We start from the raw sequence: 11,458 nt of genomic DNA, 5'->3' as shown, positions 1-11,458 counted from the left end.
CCTGTGGATACTAATCAGATTCGTTTCTGCTGAGCCATGATGGGAACGCCTGTTTGTTTGTTTGTTTTCAACAAAAATTAAATCATAGCACACACACATCATTCTGCAATTTTCCTTTGTTGTTTCACAATATATCACGAATATTCCTCCTATGTATAGGTGCTATACATAATTTATTCCCTGCATGTATACATTCCACAGGATGCGCATGCCATAATTTAGCCAACCATTTTCTTTGTGACGATATTAAGGTTGTTTGCAGTTTTTTTCAACTACAAATGATGTTGCAATAAGTATATTTGTATATCTGTTCTCACACTGATGCCTGCATTTCTATATGATAGATTTCTTTGGTGAGAATTGCTAGGTCAACAGATATATCAAGCAGTTAGTAACGCTGGATTACTTACCAAAAATTCATGTCAATTTGCATACATTCTGACCGTGGTTGAAAGAAATAGTTTCCTTGCAATTACTTATTTGAGTAATTGCCTCCCTATGATAAGTAACCCAAATCACCAAATTTCTCCTTTGTAATTACCATGTGGTGTCCAACAGTTTCCAAGTTGTCCAACCAGTTACCCATCTGTGAAACTGGAATGACATTCTTTCCTTCAGAAGTATAGGGGTCTGAGGTTTTATACCTTTTTATGAAGGACATTCATTGAGACACAGTAGTCTTCAAGGCAGTGAAACTTCCTAGGGGTGAGCAGTGATGAACTTTTAAAATAAAGGCTATCGGTATTTATATTATAAAATTCAACTAATTTTCAGTCAGTGCAGAAAGTTATGAAAGCTCAAGTGAAAAGCTAAAACTTCCTGAGCATTTAGTATGTGCTAGGTAGCATTCTAATCCCTTTTTGTAAGTTATCTTATGCAATTCTCCCAACAATTCCTGAGGGACAGGGAAATTATGCAACTTCCCTGTGGTTTGACAACTAGCAGTAGGTAAGATCAGGATTGACACCAAGCCATCTGACTCTGTCACCTGGACTCTAATTACCATATTATAAGTTATACATGTAAACTTGTTCAAGTTGGTTTCTAGTACTTAGATGTCTTACCCAAAATATCTTATCTAAATAGAGACCTCCTTAATCTGGCCCCATTCTATCTAACTAAAATATCTGCCATTTTCTCCAGTATCCCCCCAAAAGATACTGTGGATAATGTCATCTCCAAGCCTTTGTGCCTGCTGTCCCCACCACCCCTGTTCAGATTCTACCAGTCACTCTGGGTCCACTTCCAGTTCTGTCTCCTTCCAGGAAGCCTGGCCACCCACACGCCATTGCAATTGATACCTGTACAGCCTCATAATGATGGTTAATAGCTTATTCCATGTTGGTCAGGCTTCTGTGATGGGATTGCAAGGTCCTTAAAGGCAAGGATTATGTTTTCTCATTCTCTGAGTCTCCCACATTGTAAGTATGCAATAAAATCGCCTTGAATTTAAAGACAGTGTTGTAATGACGTAGACAAAGGCAAGGAGAGATCAGGCACAGAGAGGCTTAACTCTAAAGGAGGAGTTGGTGTTTTTTCATAAGTTTCAGGAATGGACTTCATTTATTCAACTTATTTTAAAATGTCACCTGCTATTTTTACAATTTAACCTTTAAAAATCTCTAAAGGAGGAAGCACTGGTTGTATATAAAGGAAGTTATATTGAAACATAAATCTTCCCAAATTGCTGCATTCTCACCCAGTCCTTGGTCACCTTGTTGAGTGGTCATGACATTCTGAAAGTGACATACTGCTTCTCTCAGCTTTAAACACACCTCTGACGTCACTCTTGGCCACACCCAGGCCAGGAGGTAACCCTCACAGCTCTTTCTCCACCCCAGAGGAATTTGGCTTCTTCCCCTTGGAAAGATCTTGGAGGCAATGGGGCTACCCCCATGCCTGGGGTCCTTCCATGCCCTACGAAGGCCCTGAAGTCCTCCCTGATCCTCAGTATTCACCCCTCATTTGTGACACCATACTGTTTGTGTGCCCATTCAGTGTTCTGACAGCAGCTCAATCCAGGGAAAAATCCATACAAAATCAAATCAACATCTCCCCCAAAGTTGTTTTTCCTCTCCTTAGAAACAACTTCATCCAGGCTTGAAGCCTGAGTCACCTTTGACTCAGAACATTATAGTGCTTTTTTAAAAAAAAGGCCATTTCCCTCCTTCCTCCCTAATACCTGGTTTACACTCAGACACCAATTGTCAATTTCTTCAAAATTTGTCTGACATCTGTCCCTTCCTGTCTATTCCCTCAGACATGTGGTAAGACCCTGCATTTGGCACCAGTCTCTGAACCAGTCTCTTCCTCCAGCTTATTCCTCCTCTAGTCTATTCTACAGATAATCCCTTCTACAAACGCTTTAAACTTATCGCTTTTCTGCTCCACAATTTTCCTAATTGCCAGACAGATAGCATCCTGTGGGGTGCAGGGACCACAGTCATAAATAAGAGTCCGCCCAGCCCTCCAGTGCCTCCAGAGGGAGTCTAGGGGGAGAGGAGGGATGAGTACACTGACCCTAAAGGGTCTGAGGGTCCTGCTGGGACAGGTGATGCTCACAGAGCTAGATGGAAATGGCACAAGTGTGGAAAAGGAGGGAACACTTGCACTAGCCTTGAGGGAGGAAAAGGGCTGACAGGGAGGGGCAGAGGGCAATTCCAGGCCATTGAACACCCGTCCATTGGCAGTTGGCAGTTGCAGTCATGTGCTGTGCAGAGGAGGACTCCCAGGAAAGCTCACATCAGACAAGTGAACCAAAAGTGAAATAAGGTCTCATGATCTCTAGGGAAATTTCTGAGTAGGGGACATGTGGCAGCCTATAAATTCAATGATGATTAGAAGTGAAACCTCTGAGGGCACTGCTCACACTTTCTTTAGTCTACAGGAAACCAGGATGTCCAAAATATACAAGGAAGAAGGTAGAGAACCTTTAAGGTGGACTCGACTCCCCTGCCAGGCAGATCCCCACAGGGTCTGCCTCTCTGTTCGCCCACTATCACATGCTCTGGCCCCTGGTACCTCACAACCTACTCGCCATTTCAACAGCCTTGACTCTTCACCTGGCTTTGTTCCCTTTACTCAAGTCCCTCAAAACATGGGTATTTGGGAAACAGCTAGGCTCTGGCAGGCCCTGTGGAGTGCACTGAATGCAGTGTCCCTTTGTACTGCTTTGAGAGCACCACTCCACTGCTCTCATCCCACTGCCTCGTGACTAGAGCTCAGATTGCACAGCCTGGGGCAGAGAGCCATTGCTTCTCTGGTGCAAGCAGGCCTTCCTTATACCTCCAGGCTGCAGACCTGACTCATATGCATATTTTACCTGGATTGCTTCTGCCTTTCCCAGTCTCTTAAAGCACAACTCAAAGTCACCTTCTCCATGAACCCTTCCTGATCCCAGAAATGGGAAGTGACACCTGATAAACTTCTGTGGCTCTTGTAGTAGTTTCAACCAGTTGTACAAGTTTTCCCACAATGGACAGGAGCAGTGCTTACTGTACATTTATCAGGGATCCAGCTTCACCTTAAACTAGCTATGAGCCTATTTACACAAGGGACTGAAGCATCTTCTGAGAGATTAATCCTCAAGAACTCAGGCCCAGTGAGCCTGACTTAATAAGTCATTGGTGGAGATGGAGGAGAGTGCATACGACTCATGTATCTTCTTTTGTAGATCTGGAACTCCTTCAGGGCAGAGATCATGAGTGATTTACCCAGCAAAGCATGTGGTGTCCAGAATAGTTTGACGGCAGTGGATATTTAGTAGGTACTCATGAGATAAAAGAATATTTACTGTCCTCCCCTTGAGCAAAAAATACTGTATGTCAGGCTTTATTTCTGAAAATGTGAAGTTATAACCCAAAGATTTTTTTTCACAGGCATGGGTCTCTAGGGTGGGATTATTATAAGAGGTTCACAAATACATATCATGTCAAGAATTTTATGTAGACTGAATAAATACAATGCTTTATACATATATGTAATGGTCTGTTTCAAATACATAAAGAGATACTATTATGCTTAATTTTTTTAAATCTACAAATTTATTTCTAACCCTTATTGGAACCCAAAAATCTTTTGCCATTACATATAACATTAGCTACTAAGCAAAACTTCTAACATATATAAGGTTTGTTTGAAAACAAACAGGAGTTCCTATCGTGGCTCCACGGAAACAAATCTGACTAGTATCCATGAGGAGGCAGGTTTGATCCCTGGCCTCGTTCAGTGGGTTAAGGATCCGATGTTGCCGTGAGCTGTGGTGTAGTTTGCATATGTGGCTTGGATATGGCGTTGCTGTGGCTGTGGTGTAGGCCAGCAGCTACAGCTCCAATTCAACCCCCAGTCTGGGAACCTCCATATGCTGAGGGTGTAGCACTAAAAAGACAAAAAACAAACAAACACACATTAACAATGTTCCCGGATTTCCCCATTGTGGCGCAGCAGAAAGAAATCCAATTAGTATCCATGAGGATGCAGGTTTGATCCCTGGACTTACTCAGTGGGTTGGGGATCCATCATTGCTGTGAGCTATGGTGTAGGTCGAAGACGTGGCTTGGATCCCGTGTTGTTGTGGCTGTGGTGTAAGCCAACAGCTGTGGCTCTAATTTGACCCCTAGTCTGGGAACTTCCATATGCCGAGGGCAAGGCCCTAAAAAACAAAAAAATAAATAAAAGATAAAAGAGGTTCCCATCCTGAGGAACCTCTGCTATGCACCACATAACTGTAACAACAGCCTGGGCCAACCTCCAGCTTAGGGAGTGGCCCCACTCCTCAGGTAACATTGAGTCTCAATTTGCAATGAATAATGAGCCTTTTTTTGTTGTTTGCTTATTGCTTCATTCACTCTCTATAAAAGCCCTCAGGAATTGACAAGAGAGCTGCTGGATTTCTCCAGATGGATAAAGGGCTTCTATTGTGAAATGTACGAGGAAGAGGCAGAAATCAAATAAGAAAGAAAATTAAAAAGTGTGATTTTAGAAGAAAATGAGAAAAGAACAGAAGAGCTATATGGGACACACTAAAAAGTTCTACAAAGCTCATAATAGGAATCCTAAAAGGAGAGGGAAGAGAAGATAGAGCTCTGAAGAAATTCCAATCAGGACAAGAGGACAGAAGGTGATGGTGAGAGGAGGTAGGTCTCTTAGCTGGGATGGTGAAACATCAAGCTGAGAACTGAATGACAAGAAGAACTCAGGAGAAGGAGTGATTGAAAAGCATTGCATAGAGAAAGAAAAACTGCAGGACCTTAATTTGGAAAGGAGCTGTGTGTATAAGGAGTCCCCAAAAGTCTAGTGTGGCTGAAACATGATAAGTGAGAATAAGAGCAGAATAGAGTATGGTTGTAGAGACAGGCAGGGTGGGCTTGTGGGTCATAAGTGACTAAAAGAGTAACATTCATCAGACATTTCTTTTACCTCCCACATTTCCCAGTCCCTTAAATCAACATAGCACAGAGTTGATTATTAAGGAGGTCCATGTGACTAGCTCTAGTCAATGAACTGTGAGCAGAAGGGATATGTGTCATTTCTGGGCTGAAGTATGAAAGAGTCACACAGCAAGATCAAACTGTTTCTCTCTTAAGGTAGAAACCACAGCCAGAAGGTCAAAGTAGGCTTACTCACTGAGTTCCAACATGAAGACATTTGCTCTGATGTGTCTTGCAGATTCTTGGTAGACTTTAAGTAAAAGCAATAAATCTTTGTGCTTTTAAGTTATAATAAGCTGATCTTGGCTAACATCACATGGTAAGAAGTGCAGACTTTATTCTAAGTGTAATGAGAATTTTTTTTTTAATTTGAGTAAGAGAGTGAAGAGATTATATTCATGTGGAAATAACCGTTTCATGTAGAATAGATTATGGGGAGGAAGAACAGGAGAAATAAAGAGCCAGTTCTATTAAAGTTAATCTAAGTATAAAGTAGTGGTGGCTTGCAATTAGTGGTGGCAATGTAGTAAGTTGAATTTGGGATATATTTTGAAAACATAACTAACAACATTGATGGAAAGACTCCAAAGTTTTGGGCTTTCATGATTTAGTGAAGAAGGGAGAGAGGGCAGATGTCAACTGGGTGGGGTGGGAATGAAGAGTTATAAAACTGTTTTGTTGAAAGATACCTTCCAGGAGTTCCCTTCATGGCTAGCAGTAACAAGCCCAGGTAGTATCCATGAGGACGCAGGTTTGATCCCTGGGCTCACTCGGGGGGGTTAAGGATCTAGCGTTTCAGTGAACTGTGGTGTAAGTCGTGCACACGGCTGGGATCCCAATTGCTGTGGCTATGGTGTAGGTCAGCAGCAACAGCTCCCATTGGACCCCTAGCCTGGGAACTTCCACATGCCTCGGGTGTGGCCCTAAAAAGCCAAAAAAAAAAAAAAACCAAAACAAACAAACAAAAAAACCTCTTCCCAAGGGTGGGGGAAAAAGAGATAGAGTAAGTACTTCCCAACTCCTTTTGCAAAGTCAGCAGAACCTTGATATTAAAACCTGATAATAAGGGAGTTCCCATCGTGGCTCAGCAGAAACAAATCTGACTAGTATCCATGAGGACACAGGTTCAATCCCTGGCTTGCTCAGTGGGTTAAAGGATCCAGTGTTGCCATGAGCTGTGGTGTGGGTCGCAGACATGGCTTGGATCTGGTGTTGCTATGACTGTGGCAGGCCAGTGGCTACAGCTCCAATTCAACCCCTAGCCTGGGAATCTCCACATGCTGTGGGTGTAGCTCTAAAAAGACACAAAAACAGAAAAACAAAACAAAACAAAAATTGACAATGATATGACAAGATACATGTAAAAACCCTAAACAAAGTATTTACAAACCAAGTTCATAAATATATAAAGAGGAAAATACATCACAATACAACTGGATTTGTTCCAAGGATGCAAGTTTGTTTTAACATTTGCGTATCTATTAATGTAGTTCATTAACAGAATAAAGGAGAAAAAAAAGCCGTGGTGTAGGTCAAAGATGCAGCTGGGATCTGGCATTGCCTTGGCTGTGGTATAGCTGCAGCTCCGATTTGACCCCTAGCCTGGGAACTACCATATGCCACAGGTATGACCCTAAAAAGAAGAAAAAAAATGAACTCTTAACAAATTAGGATTAAAACATCCTCAATCTGATAGGAATATTATAAAAAACCTAATAGCACAGGTTATGCTTAATGGTGAAATACTGACAGGTATGAGAGAAGGATGTCCTCATCACCCCTGCTATTCTCCCTGTATTTGAGGTCTCACTCACTGCAACATGGCACCAAAAGAAGAAGGAAAGTGGGAGAGGAGTGGAAAGAGGGTGGAAGGGGGAGGTATAGGTCAGGGAGGAAGAAACAAAGCTGTCATTATTTATAGATGACATGAATGTATCTATGGAAAATCCTGAAGACTCCATGGATTAGTAATTAGAATTGATAAGTGGATTTATCAAGACCTCCAGATGCCCACTTACAGCAATGGACAGATCATCCAAACAGAAAACCAATAAAGAAACACAGGCCCTGAATGAAGCATTAGACCAGATGGACTTTATAGGTATTTATAGGACATTCCATCCAAAAACAACAGAAGACACATTCTTCTCAAGTGCACATGGAACATTCTCTAAGATTGATCACATCCTGGGATACAAATCAAACCTTGGTAACTTTAAGAAAATTGAAGTCATATCAAGCATCTTTTCTGACCACAATGCCATATGACTGGAAATCAACAACAAGAAAAAAACTGCAAAAAATACAAACACATGGACACTAAACAATATGGTACTAAACAACCAATGGATCACTGAAGAAATCAAAGAGGAAATTAAAAAATACCTAGAAGTAAATGACAACAAAGATACGACACTCCAAAACCTATGGGATGTAGCAAAAGCCGTTCTAAGAGGGAAGTTTATAGCAATATAAGCCAACCTCAGGAAACAAGGAAAAGCTAATATAAAAAACATAACTTTACCTAAGCAGCAAGAGAGAGAACAGACAAGACCTAAAGTTAGTAGAAGGAAAGAAATCATAATGATCAAAACAGAAACCAGTGAAATAGAAATGAAGAAAACCACAGATAAGATCAATGAAACAAAAAGCTGGTTCTTTGAAAAGGTCAACAAAATTGATAAACCCTTAGCCAGACTTATCAAGAAAAAAAGAGAGAGGACTCAATAAAATTAGAAATGCAAAAGGAGAAGTAACAACAGACATCACAGAAATACAAAGGGTCATAAGAGACTACTATATGCAACTATATGCCAATAAAACGGAAAACCTAGAAGAAATGGACAAATTCTTAGAAAAGTACAATCTTCCAAGACTAAACCAAGATGAAATAGAAAAGATGAATGGACCCATCACAAGTACTGAAATTGAAGCTATGATTTAAAAACTTCCAGCAAACAAAAGTCCAAGGCCAGATGGCTTCACAGGCAAATTCTATCAAACATTTAGAGAAGAACTAACACCTATCCTTCTGAAACTATTCAAAAAAATTGCAGGGGAAGGAACACTCCCAAACTCCTTCTCTGAGGTCACCATCACCCTGATACCAAAACCAGACAAAGATACCACAAAAAAGGAAAACTACAGACCAATTTCACTGATGAACATCAATGCAAAAATCCTCAACAAAATACTAGCAAACCAAAGCCAACAATACATTAAAAGGACTGTACATCATGATCAAGTAGGATTTATCCCAAAGATGCAAAGACTCTTCAATATCTTCAAATCAATCAGTGTGATACACCATATTAACAAACTGAAGAATAACAACATCCTGTCCTCTCAATAGATGAAGAAAAAGCCTTTTACAAAATCCAGCACCCATTTCTGATAAAAATCCTTCAGAAAGTGGGCACAGGAGTTCCCGTCGTGGCGCAGTGGTTAACGAATCCGACTAGGAACCTTGAGGTTGCGGGTTCGATCCCTGCCCTTGCTCAGTGGGTTAATGATCCGGCGTTGCCGTGAGCTGTGGTGTAGGTTGCAGACGTGGCTCGGATCCTGCGTTGCTGTGGCTCTGGCGTAGGCCGGTGGCTACAGCTCCGATTCAACCCCTAGCCTGGGAACCTCCATATGCCGCGGGAGCGGCCCAAGGAATAGCAACAACAACAACAACAACAACAACAAAGACAAAAGCCAAAAAAAAAAAAAAAAAAAGAAAGTGGGCACAGAGGGAACCTACCTCAACATAATAAAGGCCATATATGACAAACCCAGAATAAGACAAGGATGTCTGCTCTCACCACTACTATTCAACATAGTTTTGGAAGTCCTAACCATGGTAATCAGAGAAGTAAAAGAAATAAAAGGAATCCAATGTGGAAAGGAAGAAGTAAAACCATCACTATTTGCAGATGACATGATACTATACCTAGAGAATCCTAAAGATGCTACCAGAACTGTTAGAGCTCATCAATGAATTTGGCAAAGTCGCAGAATACAAAATTAATACACAGAAATCAACTGCATTTCTATATACTAATAACAAAAGATCGGAAAGAGAAACAGGGAAACGATCCCACTTACCATCACATCAAAAAGAATAAAATACTTAGGAATAAACCTACCTAAAGAGAAAAAAGACCTGTACTCTGAAAACTATAAGACACTCATAAAAGAAATCAAAGATGACACAAACAGATGGAAAGATATACCATGCTCTTGGATTAGAAGAATCAAAATTATCAAAATGACTATACTACCCAAGGCAATCTACAGATTCAATGCAATCCCTATCAAATTATCAAGGACAGTTCTCACAGAACTAGAACAAAATAGCTTAAAGTTTGTTGGGAAGCCCAAAAGACCCAAAATAGCCAAAGCCATTCTGAAAAAGAAAAATGGAGCTGGAGGAATAAGGCTCCCTGCCTTCAGACTATACTACAAAGTCACAGTCATCAAAATGATATGATACTGGCACAAAGACAGAAACATTGGTCAGTGGAACAGGATAGAAAGCACCTACAGTTAACTCATCTATGACAAATTCTATACATTGCAAGAATATACAATGTTGGAGTTCCCGTCGTGGCGCAGTGGTTAACAATCCGTCTAGGAACCATGAGGTTGCAGGTTCGATCCCTGCCCTTGCTCAGTGGGTTAACGATCCGGCGTTGCTGTGAGCTGTGGTGTAGGTTGCAGACGCGGCTCGGATCCCGCATTGCTGTGGCTCTGGCGTAAGCTGGTGTCAACAGCTCCGATTAGACCCCTAGCCTGGGAACCTCCATATGCCGCAGGAGCGGCCCAACAAATGGCAAAAGACAAAAAAAAAAAAAAAAAAAAAAAAAAAAAAAAAAAAAGAATATACAATGTAGAAAAGACAGCCCCTTCAATAAGCGGTGCTGGGAAAATTGGACAGCCACATGTAAAAGAATGAAATTAGAACACTTCTTAACACCATACACACACAAAAAAAACCTCAAAATGGATGAAAGACCTAAGTATAAGACTAGATACTATAAGACTCTTAGGGGAAAACAGGCCAAATACTCTCTGACATAAACCACAGCAACATCTTCTTAGATCCACCTCTTAGAGTAATAACAATAAAACCAAAAATAAACAAATGGGACTTTAAATTAAACTTAAAAGTTTATGTACAGCAAAGGAAACCCTAAACAAAACGAAAAGACCACCCACAGAATGGGAGAAAATCTTTGCAAATGAAGCGACTGACAAGGGATTCATCTCCAAAATTTATAAACACCTCCTGCAGCTCCATACCAAAAAAACAAACAACCCCATCAAAAAATGGGAAGAAGATCTAAACAGACAGTTCTCCAAAGAAGACATACAGATGGCCAAAAAACACATGAACAGATGTTCAACATCTATTCTAATTATTAGAGAAATGCAAATCAAAACCACTATGAGGTACCACCTTACACCGGCCAGAGTGGCCATCATCAAAAAGTCTACAAACAATAAATGCTGGAGAGGGTGTGGAGAAAAAGGAACCCTACTACACTGTTGGTGGTAATGTAAATTGGTGCAACCACTGTGGAAAACAATATGGAGATTTCTCAGCAAACTAAACATAGAATTATCATTTGATCCAGCAATCTCACTCCTGGGCATCTATCCAGAGAAAACCATGACTCGAAAAGACTCATGTACTCCAATGTTCATTGAAGCACTATATACAATAGCCAAGACATGGAAACAACCTAAATGCCCATTGACAGAGGAGTGGGTAAAGAAGAAGTGGTACATATACACAATGGAATATTACTCAGCCATTAATAGGAAAGAAATAATGGCATTTGCAGCAAGATGGATGGACTTAGAAATTATCATGCTAAGTGAAGTCAGTCAGACAATGAGATACCAACATGAAATGCTGTCACTTGCATGTGAAATCTAAAAAAAAGGACAGACTGAACTTCTTTGCAGAACATATACTGACTCACAGACTTTGAAAAACTTACGGTTTCCAAATGAGACAGGTTGGGGGGTAGGGGGATGTACTG

This window comes from Sus scrofa, chromosome 13 (genome assembly GCF_054392235.1).
Source record: "Sus scrofa isolate SSC_HxYL_T2T_F1_AM1 chromosome 13, Sscrofa_HxYL_maternal_Yorkshire_Landrace_v2.0, whole genome shotgun sequence".
In the NCBI taxonomy this organism is placed as follows: domain Eukaryota; kingdom Metazoa; phylum Chordata; class Mammalia; order Artiodactyla; family Suidae; genus Sus; species Sus scrofa.
This window is presented reverse-complemented; position numbering follows the sequence as displayed.